This window comes from Erinaceus europaeus, chromosome 14 (assembly GCF_950295315.1).
Source record: "Erinaceus europaeus chromosome 14, mEriEur2.1, whole genome shotgun sequence".
Classification (NCBI taxonomy): Eukaryota; Metazoa; Chordata; class Mammalia; order Eulipotyphla; family Erinaceidae; genus Erinaceus; species Erinaceus europaeus.
In genome coordinates this window covers 27,622,425-27,643,438 of record NC_080175.1, presented here as the reverse complement: position 1 = coordinate 27,643,438, position 21,014 = coordinate 27,622,425, and the positions used below count along the sequence as shown (strand labels likewise).

The 21,014-nt window shown below is 38.3% G+C and overlaps 1 protein-coding gene across 13 annotated transcripts in view; it reads left to right on the top strand.

Annotated features, from left to right (window-relative positions):
- Positions 1–21,014, top strand: part of BTRC (beta-transducin repeat containing E3 ubiquitin protein ligase) — a 192,599-nt gene that overhangs the window by 38,566 nt on the left and 133,019 nt on the right. The window contains exon 2 of one of the 13 annotated variants that reach the window (XM_060171455.1): positions 13,607–13,652. The exons of the other annotated variants lie outside the window; for them this stretch is intronic. The gene's annotated coding sequence lies outside the window, so the exon portion shown is untranslated. The remainder of the gene's footprint in view (positions 1–13,606; positions 13,653–21,014) is intronic. 13 annotated transcript variants of the gene reach the window in all.

Sequence of the window (21,014 nt, the reverse complement as noted above, 5' to 3'; positions counted from 1 at the left end):
GTTCCAGATGAATCAAAGACTTGGATATTAGACTAGAAACCATAAAACACACAGAACACTCATCCTTTGGAAATGTCTTTGAAAAATCAAGTTCAACAGCAAGGGAAAGAAAAAAAAATCAATCAACGGGACTGCATCAAACTTAAAAGCTACTGCACAGCCAAAGAAAACTGTTACCAAAACAGAAAGACACCCCACTGAGTGGGAGCAAATCTGTTCTTAATTTCTTATCCCCCTAGTTACCCAGGCAGGCAGCCACAATTTATTCCTGTTTGTGATGATGGAATCAGTTGTTCTCCCATGGACATTTCTAGGAGCTTTATACTTTTATCAGTTTTATTAAAGAAATAATATCACCAAGCAAATACCCAGAAAGGTTAATTTATCTCAGGGAGTGCATTTTATATTTAAGAATAGTAAGAGTAAACTTTTTTTCTAACATGGTTAGCCTTAAACACTGTCAGCATGTTTAGCTATTTATATTCTACAGTTCTGGGAGACCTGGGAAGTAGTTATCTTTTTCCTTAAGTCATTTAAGGTATCAACATTTGGAATGCTGCCCATGTAGTAGTTAGCTCATTCAAGAAGTAGTAGTTCATAATTACTTTAGATTAGTAAGTAGTATACTCTCCCTAACCCCAATACTGCTCAGGTTTGTAATGGTACAGGGGATTGAACCAGAGACTTTCAAGCCTCAGGCATGAAAGTCTGTTTGCTTAACAATTAAGATAGCTACCCTCCCCGGTTAGTAATATTCTTGGAGCAGAAGATTTTGTTTGTGTTTTTCTTACACATATTCATATGCCACTTGGAATGTTTTATGAAGTCTTAATAAACAGTATCTTAGTGTGACTTCTTTTCAGACAAAAGACATATAACTTGTCCATGGCTATAGTTGATGACAAACTGGGTAAGATCCTACTTTTCTCAAATCTAAACTTAGTTGGTGCTGTGTGTGTATATATGTGTGCATGTGTATTTTTGAGCTTGTGTATCTCCTGATGGGCATGATAGTTAAGTGATGTATGTGTGTGTGCTTAATTTTTGCACTTCATTGACTTGCTCAGGAAATCCTTTCTACTCGAAAGTCATTAAAACTGGTTTTTTTTTTATTCTTATGTTTTAATTCTGAAACTTTGTTTTTGTTTTTTTATCAGAGTGCTGCTCAGCTCTGGTGTATTGCAGTGCTGGAATTAAACCTGGGATGCTTGGTGCCTCAGGCATGAAAGCCCTTTTACATAACTACTATGTTATCTCCCCAATTCCCAAATGATCTGCTTCAAAAGATGTGTTGTTTGTTTATCAATCAGAGAAAGAGAGAGCCAGGGTCTAACTGGTACATACAATGTCAAGGATCAAACTTGGGACCTCATGCACTTAAGTCCAGTGCTTATTTACTGAGTCACCTATTGGTCTATACCATAGTCTTATTACTTATCACAGTAGTTTTGCCTTTTATAATTAGAACTTTAATGTCTCTGGAGTTGATTTTTTTTTATTTAAAATTTTTTCATATGGTACTGGACATTAAACTGAGAGTCTCACTTCCTCTACCACTGCCATTTATGCAGTCCTTTTTTCAATGTGAGAGTAAGTTGGAGAGAGCACAGCGAACTGCCTCAGCATGCATACAATAAGTTGATTGTGCTTTGTTACTGTTGCTGTCACATGGTGCTGGGATGTGGGATTGAATCTAGGGTCTCATGCATGCAAGGCAGGTGCCTTATGATTAGGCCTCTCCAGCCCCCCGGGTATTTTGTTTTTGAGTATATTAAACATGTATCACAGTACAAAAAATAAAGACTATCACTCTTTCTTTCTTTTTTGCTTCTTGGAGTTTTTCTAGGACCTACTTAGAAGATGCCTATCATGAATTAAATACTAAAATTTGTGAACTTTTGGCTAGGAAGATGGCATTAAAAATAATGAATTTTAAATGTTGAGGTAATAGCATTTAATAAAAGAACATTCTCTTGGGAGTTGGGCGGTAGTGCAGCTGGTTAAGCGCTCAAAGCGCAAGGAGCCACTGAAGGATCCCTTTTGGAGCTGGGGCCCCAGCTCCTCAACTGCAGGGAGTCGCTTCACAGGCGGTGAAATAGGTCTGCAGGTGTCTGTCTTTCTCTCCCCCTCTCTGTCTTCCCCTCCTCTCTCCATTTCTCTCTGTCCTATCCAACAATGATGACATCAATAACAATAATAATAACTACAACAATAAAAAGAAAACAAGAGCAACAAAAGGGAAAATAAATAAATATTAAAATTTTTTTTAAAAGAACATTCTCTTGAGCCAGATGACTTAGTAAGCATTTGACCCTTAGACAAATATATTTGCTGGAGTTTCTTAGCTTTAGAGTCTGTTTTCTTTTCACATTTTCTTCTTAGGTGAGTTCAATTCCTGTTGCTTTGAAGTATCATCAGTGTATTGAGAACATTTAGTGTACCAATAATTTCAAACTTATTCTTCAACTCAGAGCTCTGGGTTTATCCACTTGAATGCTGCAGAGTTATTTCAGACTTAAAACATCTTTTTTAAAAGATTTATTTACATGGAAAAGGGAGAGAGGCCGACCAGATTACTGCTGTGACTGTATGCAGTGCTGAGAAGCAGAGCTGGGGCCTCATATTTGCAGAGCATAGCCCTTGTTCAAGACAACACAACACAACAAAAACACAACACAACACCCACTACCACCCTACAAGTCTTGATCCCCCCCTTTTTTATTATTGTTATTTATTGATTGAATAGAGACAGAAATCGAGAGGGAATGGAGGGATAGAGAGGGTGAGAGACAGAGAGACACCTGCAGCACTGCTTCACCATTTGTGAAGCTTTCCCCTTGCAGGTGGGGACTGGGGGCTCAAACTCAGGTCCTTGCGCATTGTAACATGTGCACTCAATCAGGTGCGCCACCACCTGGCCGTGGCATCCCCCCATTTTCTTATCCTGATAAACGATACCATCATTTATCTAGTTACTGAAGCCCCACACCTAGTATCACCCTTGGCTCCTCACTTTGTCCTTATGTTGATAAGCAGTTCATTATCATATTCTACTTTACCTCCGAAATACATCTCAAATTCATGCACTTTTCTGTCTCCATTACCATAAACTTAATATGAGTTATTGTATTTTCTTTCATATGTGTACTATTTTCCTAACAATTGTCCCCGCTAAATCTAATTTTCATACAACAGAATTATTCAAAAACTTAAATTGAAAAATGTTCAGTATTATTCTCTTGTATTTGGTCCATTTGTAGGACTTGTTCTTCCAGACCAAACCTGCTTCTTGAGGGCAAAGTGCTAGTGCAGTGGATTAAGTACATATGGCACAAGGCTCAAGGATCCGGGTTCGAACCCCCGGCTCCCCACCTATAGGGGGGTCACTTCACAAGTGGTGAAGCAGGTCTGCAGGTGTCTTTCTCTCCCCTTTTTTGTCTTCCCCTCCTCTCTTAATTTCTCTCGGTCCTATCCAGCAACAACAACAGCAGTAACAACAATAACAACAACAACAAGGGTAACAACAATGGGGAAAATGGCCTCCAAGAACAGAGGATTGGTAGTGCAGGCACTGAGTCCCAGTGATAACCCTGGAAGCAAAAACAAACAAAAAAACCTGCTTCTTTCCTACCAGCCTCTTTCACTAGCTAATGCCAACACTCCCACTATCCAAATAACATTGCAGTTATACTACCCTTTGCTTGCACTCCTACAAGACTACTGGAAGGCTTTTAAAAAAATTATATATATATATATGTGTGTGTGTGTGTGTGTGTGTGTGTGTGTGTGTGTGTGTGTGTGTGTGTGTGTGTGAATATGTGAGATAGGAGTGGGAAGAGAGAGACACAGAGCATTACTCTTGGTACATGTGATATTGAGGATCAAACTCCAGACCTCATGCTTGACAGTCCAATGCTTTCTTTATCCATTGTACCATCTCCTGTGCCTCCATAAGACTCAAAACCTGTGGTGATTTTCTCTGTGCCTCTCATTATCTGGAAAAGTGATGATCAAGAATAGTAGAATCTTAAATGTGTGAGGCCATAGACTTGAACAACACCAAAAACAAAAAACTCCTGTCACTCTATGCAACCACTTTTAAAAAAATATTTATTTATTCCCTTTTGTTGCCCTTGTTATTTTATTGTTGTTGTTATTGATATTGTTGTTGATGGATAGGACAGAGAAATGGAGAGAGGAGGGGAAGACAGAGAGTGGGAGAGAAAGAGAGATACCTGAAAACCTGCTTCACCACTTTTGAAGCGACTCCCCTGCAGTTGGGGAGCCAGGGGTACGAACCGGGATGCTTAAGCCAGTCCTTGCGCTTTGCGCCACCTGCGCTTGACCCGCTGAGCTTAACCCACTGCACTACCGCCTGACTCCCATTTATGCAACCACTTTTAATTTAATTTTAAAAAGAAAAAAAAGTGGGGGGCGGGTTGGGTGGTAGCGTAGCGGGTTAACGCACATGGTTAAAAGCACAAGGACTGGCGTAAGGATCCGGTTCAAGCCCCCGGCTCCCCACTTGCAGGAGGGGGGTCGCTTCACGAATGGTGAAGCAGGTCTGCAGGTATCTGTCTTTCCTCCTCTCTGTCTTCCCCTCCTCTCTCCATTTCTCTGTCCTATTCAACAACAACATCAATAACAATAATAATAATAACCACAACCATGATAAAACAACAAGGGCAACGAAAGGGAAAAAATAGCCTCCAGGAGAAGTGGATTCATGGTGTAGGCACCAAGCCCCAGCAATAACCCTGGAGGCAAAATAAATAAATAAATAAATAAATAAACAAAACTTTTTTCAGTACCTGGAAATGAACTCAAGACTTGGTGCATATGCAGTATTCCATTGTTGAGGGTCTTCCCCAGGTCCCTTTTTTCCCATTCATTTTTAGAGAAAGAGAGAATCAGAGGAGAGTGACAGACACCATGGCACTCTGCTCTAACAGCCTTGAGGTCCCCATGGTACCATGCACAATGCTCACATATAGTTCCAAGACGTATACCCAAAGCCTCTGTGTATGGAATGGTGCACATATTGGCATGAGCTCTCCAAGCCCCTATTAAGAATACATTGTCCAACACTTTAAAAATAAAGTTTTATTAGTGATTTAATATTGATTTAAAAATTATGAGATAATGGGTATAATTCCACACCTTTCCCACCATCAAAGTTCTGTATCCCTATTCTCTACATTGGAAACTGCAGTAATTCTTGTGGTCTGGGACTTGGCACAGTGATAAAGCTTTGGACTCTCAGGCATGAGGTCCCGAGTCCGATCCCCGGCAGCACATGTGCCAGAGTGATGTCTGGTTCTTTCTCTCTCCTCCTGTCTTTCTCATAAATAAATAAAATCTTAAGAAAGAAAGAAACTGCAGTAATTCTCCAAATTACACATATATGGGTGGATTATTATTTCTATATCTATATATATCCCCTCCCATTTTTTTCTATGGTCCTGCCTTCTCTTCCATTCTAAGTCATACCTACACCTATCACTACTGCCAAATGTCCTTCCTTTTGATCCTCTTCTCTTTACAGGTTCTGCTGCTGGAATTGGAGTTCAAAGCCTTTTAGTCATCTTCCCCTAACATTTCTCTGAGAGTATGGACCAAAACTATTTTGGGGGTGCAGAAGGTTCTGACTTCTGTAACTGCTTCTCTACTGGACATGGATGTTGGCAGGTTGATCCATACCACCAGCCTGTTTCTGTCTTTCCTAATGGGGTATCCAACACTCTTATAATTTTTCTGTATAGGCAACTTCAAATTTTTTTTTTTTTGCTTCTAGGGTTATTGCTGGGGCTTGGTACAAATCCACTGCTTCTGGTGGCCATTTCCCCCCCTTCTATTTCATTGGATAGGACAGAGAGAAATTGAGAGGGAAGGGAAGATAGAGAAGGGAGAGAAAGATAGACACCTGCAGACCTGCTTCACCACCTGTGAAACAGTCCCCCTGCAGATGGGGAGCCGGGGACTTGAACCTTTCATGGGTCCTTGTGCTTTGTGCTTTGAACTATTTGCATTTAATCTGGTGCACCACTACCTGGCCCCCAACTTTCAAACATTTTTCAGGTGATCCCATCAGTTAGAGTATATTAACTTTATGTTTTTGAAGTCACATGGATAATTCTAATGTGTATTTTGATGACTATGTGAAGAGGTATGATTATATGTCATATTTAGAAATTTCACTCTTGCTAATTAAATTTTTTATAAGAACTTGTCTAAGAACTTTCCCCGAAGCTAATCTGTATATAATCAGGATTTCTTGATATAACATAAAACACAACTTGTCTTTTATTTTTTTGTCATTGATTTGTTTTTCAAAACTGCTTATAGAGGTTGCTATTTATCCTATATGGTAACTACAGCTCCTGCTGTGATTCAGATATTACAACCCTTGAGGAGTTATATTAGGCTTGGAAAATAGTGTAATTTGAAGCTCTTAGAACATATTTTTGGATTAGAAAAATGATTTTCAAAGGTGAGAGCTCCTTTTTTTGGAATTTATTACTTGAAATATGCAGTGTAAAGTTTATTTATCTTTGAATTAGAGCTCTGATTTACTAGTGAATGGAGTTCCTAATACTGAAATATAGTGTTGTTCACATATACAGTTGTTTTTTATGTCTTATATTAGTAAATTGTTCCTCAATTGTCATGATATAATGGAAAATTACTTTTTTTTTTTTAAAGTATGCTTTCATTTTCTTTGCTCAAGCATTACGAAATGCTCTTCCTTGTTTGTCAAACATAGGTTGGAATTGATTCAGAGACTCTTTACCAGAACTGCTGAGATTGACACATGCTTTAATTTGCTTAACACATTTAAATGTTCTGAATTGTTCTCACCACAAGAAGAAATGATAATTAGGTTATATGACAGAGGTGTTTGCTAACACTACAGTGACAATCATATTGCACTACAAATGTGCTAAGTCAGTTTGTTACATTACTTCAACTTATACAGTATTTTACGTCAGTTTTATCCTAATAGAAATAGCAAATAGGGGAGTTGGGCTGTAGCGCAGCGGGTTAAGCGCAGGTGGCCAAAGCACAAGGACCGGCGTAAGGATTCCAGTTTGAACCCCGGATCCCCACCTGCAGGGGAGCTTCACAGGCGGTGAAGCAGGTCTGCCGGTGTCTATCTTTCTCTCTCTCTGTCTTCCCCTCCTCTCTCCATTTCTCTCTGTCCTATCCAACAACAACGATAACAATAATAACTACAACAATAAAACAACAAGGGCAACAAAAGGGAATAAATAAATAAAATAAATATTTTTTAAAAATAGCAAATAGAGCTGGCAGGATAGTCTAGCTCCTGTGAATAGTGTGTTTGCTTTGCCATGCATTTAGTCTTGGTTCAAGCCCAGCCCCAACCCTGCACTGGAGGAAGCTTTGCTGCTATGGTAGCTATCTCTTTCCCTGTCTTTTTTTTTTTTTTTTTTTTTTTAATTGCCTCTAGGGTTATCACTGCAGGATGAATTTACTGCTTCCAGTTGTCATTTTTTTCCATTTCCTTTCTTCCCTTTCATTCTTTATTCTTTTTAAATTTTTTTAAAAAAATCTTTAAAAAATATTTATTTATTCCCTTTTGTTGTCCTTGTTGTTTTATTGTTGTAGTTATTGTTGTTGTTATTAATGTTATTTTTGTTGAATAAGACAGAGAGAAATGGAGAGAGGAGGGGAAGACAGAGGGGGAGAGAAAGATAGACACCTGCAGACCTGCTTCACTGCTCATGAAGCAGGTGGGGAGCCGGGGGCTCAAACCGGGATCCTTACACCGGTCCTTGCGCTTTGTGCCACCTGCACTTAACCCACTGCGCTACCACCTGACTCCCTCATTATTTATTCTTTTTGACAGAGACAGAAATTGTGGAGAAAGGAGGAACTAGAGAGGGAGAGAGAAAGAGAGATATCTGCAGCACTGCTTCACCACTTGAAGCTTCCCACCTGCAAATGGGGACTGAACACTTGAACACTGAGGACTGACGTGGTAATGTTTGCTCTCTACCAGCAGTGCCACTGCCCAGCCCCATCTCTTTCTGTCTTTCTATCTTGCCTCTTTCTGTCTCTGTAAAAGTCAGGTTGGCACAATAAGAAAGAAATAACTTCATTCAGTTAACTTACTGTCTAAAGCAGTGGTTTGCTAGACTATTAAAATAATTTAATGTTATTTTTTATTCATGAGAGCTTTGCTGTTCCAGGTTAACTCTGAGAGAGAGTGAGAGAGACAGAGACAGAACCACACTGGAGCTCTTCCCAGGGCTTTAGTATTTCTCAGTGGTATGCTGGTAGCTTGAGCCTGTATAGAGTGTAAGTTAAAATTTTTGCTTCTGTAGATAGGTTAACATATAACAATCTTGAGAAGAGTGGGCCATCCCAGTAGCTAGAAAGTCCCAGTGGAATGCATGGCTAGACATGTCATATCAAGGCTGAAATAGCAATTCCACCACTGAGTTTCAGCAGGTATAAGAGTAATAGCACAGATCTGAGTTCGTGTCCACCCTGGATATGAGGCCAGATATTCTAGATAAGTTATGTTTGTTACAGTAAGCCATATGTGCACAGATAATTCATCAATTCTGTCATAGTGCATCCCAGAAATACAGCTTGAGACCTTTATGATTCCAATAGTGTTAATATCTCAAGTCATGTTACTACATTATCATCATCTTGCTTACAGCCTAGTACTTACTGTATCCAGCTAATTTAGAAGCCATTGTGAGGTAATATTGGCTTGGGGAGTTTAGGTCTTATAATAGAGAATTTTATTGAGATTCTGTATACATACAACAAACTAAGGGGGAAAAAAAGAAAGCCAGATTGGAGGGAAATGGTCTTTTGCATACAATTTTAGCCCAGTTTGTTGGTTTAATTTTTATATTTGTGCAACTGGGGATTCTTCTTGTACTTGTACTTTGTACTTTGACCACTTGAGACCATTTTTTCATTCAGCTAGAGAGATAGAGGGAGAGACACCAAAGCACTGGACTGTTGTCCAGTGCCATAGCACTTCTGTGTGCCACAAGCATAGCAGGGGATGCGCCCTACCTGGTAAACTGTCTTTCCAGCCCTGTGGTTTAATTTTTCTTTGAGGGTCCAGCCAGGTTGCCTAGCATTAGAGTTAATGCCCACTTTTTCTGTTCGCTTTCTTAACTCCTCCTTTAAAGGTTTTGCCTTGGAATTGCTCATTTTATTTTATTTTATTTAAACATTTATGGGGTTTTACTGCTCTTGACTAACATTTTTTTTTTTCCTCAGCTTGAAAGAGGAGGTGAGAGAGAAGGAAAGATACCATAACACTGAAGCATCCACCAGTGCTGTAGAGACCAGGTTTGAACCTGGATTGTTTACATGACATAGCAGTGAGCAACTGTGCTGTTTTGCCAGCCTGGAATTATGTATCTTCATGTGTAGAAAATATTCTAAAAAAATGTCTTGACCATTTTTACCATCAGGGTTTTTTTTTTTTTTCCCACTGAGGCTCTTTAACAAAACGTGAGAAACAGAGAGAAAGGGGAGAGATGAGAGACACCAAAGCACTACTCTACCATTATGAAGCCCCCCTTTACATGACATCCTCATGGTGGCCTGGGTCTTAAACATGGTCCTTGAGTGTAGGAAAATATGCATTCTAGCTCCCAGCCCCATTTTTGCTTTTAACATTTGCAGACCCTGTCCTCTATAGTACTTTTAAGAAATGACTAAAATAAAAACTGTTACATCAAGTGCACCAAATGACCAAAACTCAAATGACCCCACCCAAACATGAGAAGTTATGAACAGAATATTCACCAAAGAAGAGATCCAAAAGGCCAAAAAACATATGAAAAAAATGCTCCAAGTCATCAGTTGTCAGAGAAATGCAAATAAAGATAACATTGAGATATCACCAATTCACCTCTGTGAGAATGTCATACATCAGAAAGGGTAGCAACAACAAATACTGGAGTGGTTGTGGGGGTAATAGAACCCTTCTGCACTGCCGGTGGGAATGTAAATTGGTCCAACCCCTGTGGAGAGTCTGGAGAACTCTCAGAAGGCTAGAAATGGACTTACCAGGGAGTTGGGCAGTAGCATAGCAGGTTAAGCACATGTGGCGCAAAGTGCAAGGAGCAGCGTAAGGATCCCGGTTCCAGCCCCTGGCTCCCCACCTGTAGGGGAGTCGCTTCACAGGCAGTGAAACAGGTCTGCAGGTGTCTTTCTCTCCCCCTCTGTCTCCCCTCCTCTCTCCATTTCTCTCTGTCCTATCTAACAACGACGGCATCAATAACAACAACAATAATAACTACACAATAGAAAAACAAGGGCAACAAAAGGGAATAAATAAATATAAAAACAAACAAACAAAAATAAATGGACCTGCCCTATAACCCTCAATTCCTCTCTTGGGGATATATCCTAGGGAACCAAACACACCTATCCAAAAAAGATCTGTGTTCATAGCACCTAAAAAGATCTATGTTCATAGCACAATTTGTAATAGCCAAAACCTAGAAACAACCCAGGTGTCCAACCACAGATGAGTGGCTAAATAAGTTCACACACACACACACACACACACACACACACACACACACACACACACACACACACACACACACACACACGAATACTATTCATCTATTGAAAATGGTGAAATCACCTTCTTCACCTTATCTTGAATAGAGCTTGAGGGAATCATGTAAAGTGAGATAAGCTAGAAAGAAAAAGATGCATATGGGATGATTTTACTCACAGAAGTTGATAAATAAGAACAGAAACACAGAGCAGAACTTGGACTGAATTTGGTATAATGCACCAAATTAAAGGACTCTGGGAGTTCAGGTCCTGGAACATGATGGTGGAGGAGGAACTGGGTGTGGGGTTAGGATTTTATGCAGATAACTGAGAAATGTTACACATGTACCAACTATTGTAATTACTGTCAAATAGAAAACATTAATTTCCCCAACTTGAAAAAAAAAAAAAGCTGTTATACCAGAGGTTGGAATACTAGTGGATTCTTTCCCTCAAGAAAATGGTCATTCTTTGAAAGACCCTGAGGTTATTTCCTCCCTAAATTACTATATTGGGGGACATGATGGTTTACAGGACAGCTGTTAACACATGTGCAGTTTTTATTTTCCCCTGATAGATGTGTCTGTATACCACTCCTACCACCAGTTTAAGTCCTTCTCCACAGTTGTGCACTGGTTCCTCAATGGTGTCTCTAGCCACTCTCATTTCTCCTTCCCTCCAGATTACTATTCTGTATTGCAATACAAGGACCCTGAATTTTCCTTTGAAAGGTTTTGTTAAATATTTTTCAGTTCATTGCAAACAACGAAAATTATTGTCTCAGCTGTGATTAAAATTAAAATGTGTCTCATTACATTAATATGTGAAAATTAGTTCTGTCCTGTAAAAAGACTAGTGTTATAAATAATCTTTTACATGCCTGTAGGGAACCAAGGGGGGATTTAGTAATATTTGCATATTTCTTCTCAAATAGTAATATTTTCATGTTTTGCTTATAAGCAATAAATAAATTTATGTATGCATGTGTATGTATTTATGGGTATTTGTACTATGGGAAAAGTTTTAATGTTTCTTTGTCAGTTGATTAAAGAGCTAAAAAAAATCTGAACATAGTGTATTTTATCATTTTATTGGGGGGTTAATCGTTTACTGTATGGTTGTTGACACATGGGTAAAATTCTTATCTTGCCTTGATCTCACTCCCAACTTAGATCCTTTCCCACCATCATGCACCAGGACCCCAAAGCCCCCCCAACCCCCTCACTGTATTCCTCACCCAAAATCCTTTGCTTTGGTGCATTGCACCAAACCCACTCTTAAGTTTTACTTTGTGTTTTCCTTTTTTCTTCTTGTTTCTTAAATTCTGCCTATGGGTGAGATAATCCTGTATTCATCTTTCTCCTTCTGGCCTATCTCACTTAACATGATTCCTTTAAGCTCCATCCAAGATGAGATGAAGAAAGTGACTTCATCATTCTTTTTTTTTTTTTAATAATTATTCCCATTTGTTGCCCATGCTGCTTTATTGTTGTTGTTATTATCTAACAACAAGATAAGACAGAGAGAAATGGATCGAGGAGGGGGAAGACAGAGAGGGGGAGAGAAAGATAGACACCTGCAGACCTGCTTCACCGCCTGTGAAGAGACTCCATTGTGTATATATTTACCAGCACTTTCTTGGCCACTCATCGAGTGTTAAGACACCTGGGTTATTTTCATGTTTTGATTACTACAAATTGTGCTGCTAGGAACATAGGAATGCATAGATGTCTTTGGATGAACATAGTAACTTAATTTATCAAGCCAAGATTACCTTTTGCATATACAAATCCGGGGGCTGTAACAATTCAAGTTATTAAAAATCTACACTTTCAGGTTTACTTCCTTTGCCATGCACACAACCCAGCCCTGAATCTAGCCCTCATTGGAGGAAGCTTCTGTGCTGTGGTGTCTTTCCCTCCTCCTCTGTCTTAAAAAATTAGTGGTGGAGCCCAAACCTACACTTTCATATCTCAGGATAATTTGAAGATGGTCCTAGTAATAAATATGGTGATTCAGCACCTAGAATATATTTTTAAATTTTTACACTGCTGATTTATATAAATGCTTTTCTTTTTATCTTTTCTGTGAGTGTGTTTTTGTGAACTCTCAATTTTTATTATAAAATAATTTGAATTGTATAGTTCCTGTAGATGTCTGCCATGACAAATATTGAGTGAAAGGGATTTTTTTTGTTCATTTTTAAAATGTTTTATTAGAGATTTAATATTGATTTACAAAATTACATGTCAGCAGGGGTATAAATCCACTCCCTTTCCACCACCAAAGTTCTGAATCTTCAGTCACCCCTCTGCAAGCCACCACAACCGTCTATCTACATTTATATATAATTGCCCCATTTTTCTTCTTGATCCAATTCTCTCTTCCCCTCCATGCCACTCATGACAACATTATTACCTCCATATGTCCCTCTCCTTTTCCTCCTCTCTCTCTGGGTATTGATGCCAGAGAGAGCCCTCTTATCTTCTTCCTCCTATTACTTCTCCCCTGCTGGGAGCATGGATCAAGGTTGTTTTGGGGGTGCAGAAGGTAGGAGTTCTGGCTTCTGTAATTGCTTCTCCACTGGACATATGGGCATTAGCAGGTCTATTCATTCCTCTAGCCTATTTCTACCCTTACCCAGTGGGCCAGAGCTCTGGAGAGGGAAGGTTCCAGGACATACTGGTGAGTTCATCTGCCCTGAGAAGTCAGGATAGAATCATGGTAGCATCTGCAACTTGGTGTCTGGCTGGTGGCAGGGCATAAATTGAGACAAATGCTTAATGAACAGGAACCAAAAGGTAGGAACAGAGCAGATGAGATTAGGATGCTTAGGGTAGAAGAAAGCTAGAAAGTCCATTTTATGTCAGCCTCAGGAAAAAACTAGTAAAGTCACGGGCCCCTTGGAATATACCTAAAATAGACCTACTAGCTTTTTCCAAAATGGAGACCCCAAATCTTCATCTGCTATATTCTTGCCTTTAGGTTCATGATTAGTCAATAATTGGTTCTGATTTGTATCTTAACTCTTTTTCAGCCACCAGGTTCCAGATGCTACCATGATGCCAACCTGACTTCCCTAGGTAGATGACCCCACCAATGTGTCCTGGAATCCTACCTACCCAGACCCCTGTCCTACTAGGGAATGAGAGGCTGGGAATATGGGATATGTATTAATGGACATTTTCTCACTGTTCATAATCATGATGGTTTTGCTATCTTGTGTATTACTTGGGAAAAATTATACACTAATAACTAGTGATAGTAAGTAGGCTTTAGATTTCAGTAAATATTAGAAATTATTAATATTTGTTTTTGTATGTTGAAAACATTCAAGTAACCCTTTTAGCAAACGATGTGAAAATTGTCTCATATAAATAAAATTCTAATATAATTTATAATTTTTTTTTCTTCTTGGGGAAATCCAGTATCTTTAAGAATAGAATCCTAAAATAAAGTTGTTACATATTGGAAAAGACAGAATGATTGTGTTGTTATGGCAACTCAAATGGGGAAAATGAAAACAGCACAGATAAACTGTATCCTGTTGTCATAGCAACCATAGTTGTGAAAATGATTAAAGCTGCTCTAGAAAGGATGTATTGCAGCTTTAGTCCATTGAAAGTAAATAGTGTAAGAAAAGACAGGAAAAATTGGTTTTAAGACAAAAGTTAAATCCCCCTGGTTCTGTAAGTTACTAGTACCACTGCAAAGAGACAGATCTCTGTCCTTTCTAATTATATTTCAATTCACTTTTATTGCCTCAGATCATAGTGGTGATATGAAAGAAAAACATAAGAACTATATGAAAAACCTGTGAATAAAGATTTTTAAAGAGATTTATTAATATATGAGAGGAGGAGAAACCAGAGCATCACTCTAGTACAAGCAATACCAGACATCAAACTCAGGGCCTCGTCCTTTTAATTTTAATGTTCTAGCCACTGTGCCACATCTTGGGTTTTGTGGGTAAAGATTTTTGCCACAAAATTAAAAAAAAAAAGCTTTCATTTGGTCAAAGAAATCAAGTAGCAAGTGAATGAAAATTTCTGTAAAATAGGAATAGTTACTGTTTTACTCTCCCATTCCTCACCCAATGCTTTGTTTTTATTCTTTTCCATTGCTCCTTCTTTATCATTTTAGTCTTGTGTTGAACTACAGCATAAACATCTAATGTCATGGCAATTTGTGAAGCATCATGTGCACAGCACTATATTGCAGAGGAACAGATGGATTTTATGATAAATGATAATCCTGTAGGTGTGAAGAAAATTATTTTAGCTGTATCTTTCAAACTTTTTCTGTAATCAAAGCTTCTTAATTGTTATTTTAAATGCCATTATTTCTTGCCCAACTTCTGCTTGCCCACGATAGCAGAAATTTTCATTCCAGTCAAGTAGAGACATGTTAGAAACAAATCCTATAAAAGCCATGCTCTTTGTTCAGCATCTGGCCGCTTGCACAGGCTTTTGTGGGAATGGAATTGGCATTTTTGTATTAGAGTATTGATCCACTGCTTTGTCGGTACTGTGTAAAAGAAGTGTCTCAGTAACGTATGTTGAAGTGGTTTATATTGCAAATGAGGTAGAGGAAGATGGAGTTCTGCAAGGCTGGACCCATGCTATAAATATCCTTAAAGCTGTGAGTTTATCTTCAACTGTGTGTTGAAATTCATATTTTCATCCACATTTAATTGCAAGTACTTGGATTCAATCTGAGTAGGAGTACACTAATACCATTACTGGAACAGTAAGAGGTTTCTGTATTTAATGTTCTTGTTTTATAATTGAAAATTGTGCTGTGGGGCTGGGGGAGATAGCATAATAGCCATGCAAAAGACTCATTCCTGAGGCTCTAAGGTCTTAGGTTCAATCCCAGCACCACCATAAAGCTAGAGTTGAACAGTGTTCTGGTGTTTGTCTGTCTTGCTCTCATTAAGTAAATAAAAAAATATTTTAAAAAAACCTATTGTGAACATGTCAGTTATGACAGATAATATTGACCTTAAGAACAGTGTTTTAAAGTAATACACTGAATAGTTTCTGTTGATCGAAATATTAGTGTTGATTTGCTTAAATATAAGCTGATTTCCACTAGTATGTTTTCACTGTGAACTTTGCCTGACTAAACAAAATCAGTTCTTTCATATGGGTACTGGACAGAAACTTCTTTATTTTATTTTATTTATTTATGAATTTTCCTCTGCCTGTTTACTTCATGCCTGCACAACTTCATCACTTCCACCAGACTTTTTTAAAAATTAATTTATATATATATATATATATATATATATATATTATCAGAGGGTTAGAGGTAGGGATTGCAGATTCACTGGTTGTGAAGCTTCATTTTTTTACTGGTGATTTAATATTGATTTACAAAACTGTAAGATAATAGGAGTATAATTCCATACAGCTCCCACTACCAGAAGTCTGTGTCCCATCCCCTCCATTGGAAACTGCATTATTTATCCCAAGGTCACCAATATGAGCTGATTCTGTAACTACCTATATCTATGTATGTATATTTGTCCCCATTTTTTTTCAACAGTCCTGCCTTTACTCCCTTTCTGGTTTATTCATACACACATTACTACTCTCAAGTGACCTTCCTTTTTTCTTCTTCTCTCTCAAATAAAAGAAACAGGCTTCCTCTGGTGTTTTCCAAATACTTTATTTATTCCCTTTTGTTGCCCTTGCTGTTTTATTGCTGTAGTTATTATTGATGCCGTCGTTGTTGGATAGGACAGAGAGAAATGGAGAGAGGAGGGGAGACAGAGAGAGGGAGAGAAAGACAGACACCTGCAGCCCTGCTTCACTGCTTGTGAAGCGACACCCCCCCACCCCCACAGGTGGGGGGGCTGAGGGCTCAAACCGTGATCCTTACGCTGGTCCTTGCGCTTCATGCCACGTGTGCTTAACCCTCCACGCTACCACTTGACTCCCATGTTTTCCAAATTCTTTTCCCTTTCATTGGTGGTATAAAAAAAAGATACCTGTGGAGTCGGGTGGTAGCACAGTGGGTTAAGCTCACATGGCGCGAAATGCAAGGACCGGTGAGGATCCCAGTTCGAGACCCCGGCTTCCCACCTGCAGGGGAGTTGCTTCACAAGCGGTGAAGCAGGTAGGTCTGCAGGTGTCTATCTTTCTCTCCCCCCCCTCTGTCTTCCCTTCCTCTCTCCATTTCTCTCTGTCCTGTCCAACAATGACGACAACAACAACAGCAATAATAACTACAACAATAAAAAACAACAAGGGCAACAAAAGGGAAAAGGAAAAAAAAAAAGATTCCTGGTGAAGTAATACAGAGCTCTCTGGTTTACTTTCCCATACTCCTTTGGGAGTATGGACCAAAATTCTTTTTGGGGTACAGACGATGGGATTTCTGGCTTCTGTAATTGCTTCTCCGCTGGACATGGGCATTGACAGGTCGATCCATACCCCCAGCCTGTTTCTGTCTTTCCTTAGTGGGGTTGGGTTATGGAGAAATGATATTCCAAGAAGCATTGGTGAGGTTATCTACCCACGGAAGTCAGAATGAAATCATAGTAGCACCTGCAACTTGGTGGCTGAAATGCAGTAAGATGGAATACAGGATAAAATGTTTAATAAACAAGAACCATAAGGTAGGAATAAGGCTAAGAAAGTGTGGACCTTAGGGTAGAAGGAAGCTAGGAGGTCTATTTTAGGAATATTCCTAGGTGAAACTTCCTCTGTATGATGCTCCTGGAGGGTGACCAGAAGTTCCAACCTAGGCCTTTCTGTAGGGTAAAGTGTGGTCTACCAGATGAGCTATCTCCTGGCCCCCATACCACCTGCTTCCTCTCATTCTTCATCTCCTCCTCCTCCCTCTTCCTCCTCGTCTGCTTCCTCTCCTTTTTAATTATGGGTCAGTGAAGTTACTGATTTGTATAGCGTGCTGCTTTGCCATGTATAAGAGCTGGGTTCAAGCCTGGCCCCAATCACATTGAAGGAATCTTCAGTGTTGTGGTCTCTGTCTTTATAAGTAAAAAAAAAAAAAAAATTAGAAAACAGTCATGAAGGAGGAAAGAGAGTTTCCATAGTTTCTTGAAGGATTTGTAAATAATCTTTATTTTCAACAGCTACTTAGTGGAGGTAGGTTATATATAACTTGTGTGACTTAGGTCAGACCATTTGGAGTATTGAATTTTTCAGATATCCAGCAAACACTTCAAAGATTCCATTATCAAGTTAGCTAGCATTCTGTAAAGGAGTTTAAAAATGCATGTTCTACATATCACATTGTGCCTAGGTCTTTTGGCTCAATTAGGATGTAACACTGTGTGGATATGAAATTTTCCTTTTTTTCTCTTGTCAGAACAGATGTTTTAGAAATTAGTATTTTGAATCTGCAAAAACATTTTTCATTAAAATCTGGTGCACCAATTTTTTTTTTATTGGTATCTTGATGTGGGCAATATCAGGCTGTGCAGTTGAGATTCACTAGTTTGCATCTTGGCTTATAACAAATTAGGTTGTAAGATCAAGTAGTTTCTATTCCTGGAAGAAAAAAATTAGGTATACTCATCACTCCCTATTTCACAGTTTCTTGTCACGTTTCACTTACATCAGAAATATTCATTTTATATCCTTCTTGTCAATATGCTACTCTTAATACTGATGTCCTAAGAGGAAGAAGAATTTCTTATCTAACCTAAATAATATCCCCACCATCACAGAAAATGTCCTCACAACATATCAAGCAATAAAATAGCCAATAAACCTAGTCTCTTGCTAAATTCCATAAACTGGATAGGGAGGGTGAATAATGTTCATTTTTGTTACTTACTGGAGAACATGACACTTGATCTTTGAAATGGTTATTTATTTCATATATTGTAGCTGCCAATCAGCCCACCATTTGCAAATAGTGAAGTAAATACACTGCTGAAAACGAGTTTCTTCTGCTGGTCTGTGGTGCCTAGGAAGTCAGATGTAATATGGTTCCATTTATTTATGTAGGCATTTATTCTCTTTCTAATGAGCAAGTAATTTTCTTTTCTCTACTCCTACACAAAAGTTAAATTAAGGAGTACTCAAGAGGGCTGGGATACTTGGTTTGCAATCATTGAAATACTGTTTGATATTAGGGGAGTCCTTTCATGAACAGAATTTTCTTCTTGTTAAGAAGAAAGCTCCCAATAGCTCCCTTTTGAACTTACAGTTAAAGCAAACACATCTGTAAAGAGGGAGGTGATTCAGAAGTCTAATGTGAAGGTTTGCGTTTCTTCTTCCAATCAAAAGATTTTACTGTCTTTTGATTTTTTTTTTTTTTTTTTTTTGCTGGGTAATGAGGATCATAAACTCTGATTGTTCATATGGCAGGCAGCCTACCTTGATAGGTGAATTATTAACATGATATTTGAGTCTATTGAGCTAGTCACTGGTATGAACAAAAGCCATTCAAGGGGAAAGTGTTAGAAATGACTGTTACCAAGATGGAAGACTGTGTCAACTTCTTACTCCTGTAGTTACAGCAAACTTTTTCTTCTCTTCCTTTTTCCTACCTTTCTCTCCCTTCTTTTTTCCCATCCCCCCTCTCAGAAATGCGTAAAGCCTAGTTTTCCCAATAAGCATTGTGATTACTTGAAACTTGTGTAAAGGCCAGCCTCATACCACCAAAAACTGTTGCATAACTCCATGATTCCCAGGCCTCAGCTGGTGGCCTAGTTATTTCGGATAATATTTAATGCGATAAATTTTAGGGCAGTAAAAGAATTTGGACTGTCCCTTAGAGCTTATTGTAATGGGATTTGACTTGAATTTAATATGATGAAATTCCAAATAACTTCTTCATGGCATGATTTAAAAGGTCTTTAAGTGTAGGTATAGGAGATTGAGTTTGTAAACCTAATCTGAGATAATTACTGTTTTATTCTTTCCCAGCAGCAAATGAGTCTTTAAAAAATATAGACATTCTCTTTACTTAGCATAAGGTAATTTTTAATAACTTAGCAAGGAAGATATAAGTGAACACCCTTACTTTTTTTCTATTATAGGGTGAATATAGATGCCACCTGGCTGTATGCATAAATTTGCTTACTAAGTTGGTTTATTTCTTGTAGATGGGTATTAAAAATTACATTTTGTTACAGGAAATGTGAAATCTATGTGTTATTATGATGCCTTGCCGCCTGCTAATATTGAATATTTTATGCAACTTTAAGAAAAAAAGAAAATTGTTTTTATATTTTCAAATTTAACAACCTTATTGTAAAATCAGTCACATACCAGAAAAGTATAACTTATTATGTTGGTACAAATGAAAGACAAAAACATAAGTTTGATAGTTAAGAAAACCGGAATGTCAATGTGAGAAAAATTTGGTTGTTTTCTTATACTTTGGACTTTTTATTTCAAGCCAGTGACTTTTAAGATCTTTTGTTTTCTGTGCTAAAGCAGAATAGTGAAAATGTTCCTGTAGAAAGTTATGAAAAAACTCTGTGTATTAATTTGCTTTGGGTCATTCTAGTCTCTCTGGTAAATTCATAATTAGGAATGCCTTTTTAAGTCTGTTCTAGTCTCACAGGTACACAGCTACTCCATATCTGGTAAATCTAAATTCATATGTGAGGAGGTTATGTTTTTTTTAAAGCATATTATTTACACAATTCACTGGAATGGCTCCTTTGGAAGTTGGGTGGCTCTCTTATGTAATTATGTAGTTAGTAACCCTGTGCTACACAGCAGTAGAAATTCAAGTAAGAATAATTTACTCCTTATGCATAGATATTAGAATTTTAAAGCATTTGTTTGTTCAAAATTCTAGTTTATCAGTGTTATATTTGACTAATTGAGTACTTAATAAATAATAATGAAAAAAATTTGTCTTTGAAAGCAGCCAAATTTGAATTTTAACAGTTCTAAATAAGCACCAGGAGCTACTCCCCCTGCCCACCATTCCTTTTTAAAAGGGATTTCTATTTTTTAGTTCAGATTTTGTGGTGAAACTAATAACTCCTATGGAAAAATTCATATTAGAGGTACTGTAGATGAATTTAAATGATAGAAATTTGGAATTTTGCCTCTGTAAGGTAACATTAGAAGTGCTTTGGTTTAAAAGAAAGAGAGAGAGAAATAAAGAGAAAGAAAGAAAGGAAGAAAGAGAAAGAAAAAGAAGCTTTGGTTTACACCATTTTTACCAGTAATAAGCTGAGTTGTGTAGAAATTCAGTAACTGGGAGCTGGGTGGTAGTGCAGCGGATTAAGCACACATGGCGCAAAGCGCAAGGACCAGCACAAGGATCCAGGTTGATTCCTCGGCTCCCCACCTGCAGGGGAGTTGTCCCACAAGTGTCTGTCAGGTCTGCAGGTGTCTATCTTTCTCTCCCCTTCTCTGTCTTCCTTCCTCTCTTGACTTCTCTCTGTCCTGTCCAACATCAATGACAGTAATAAGAACAACAATGATAAACAACAAGGGCAACAA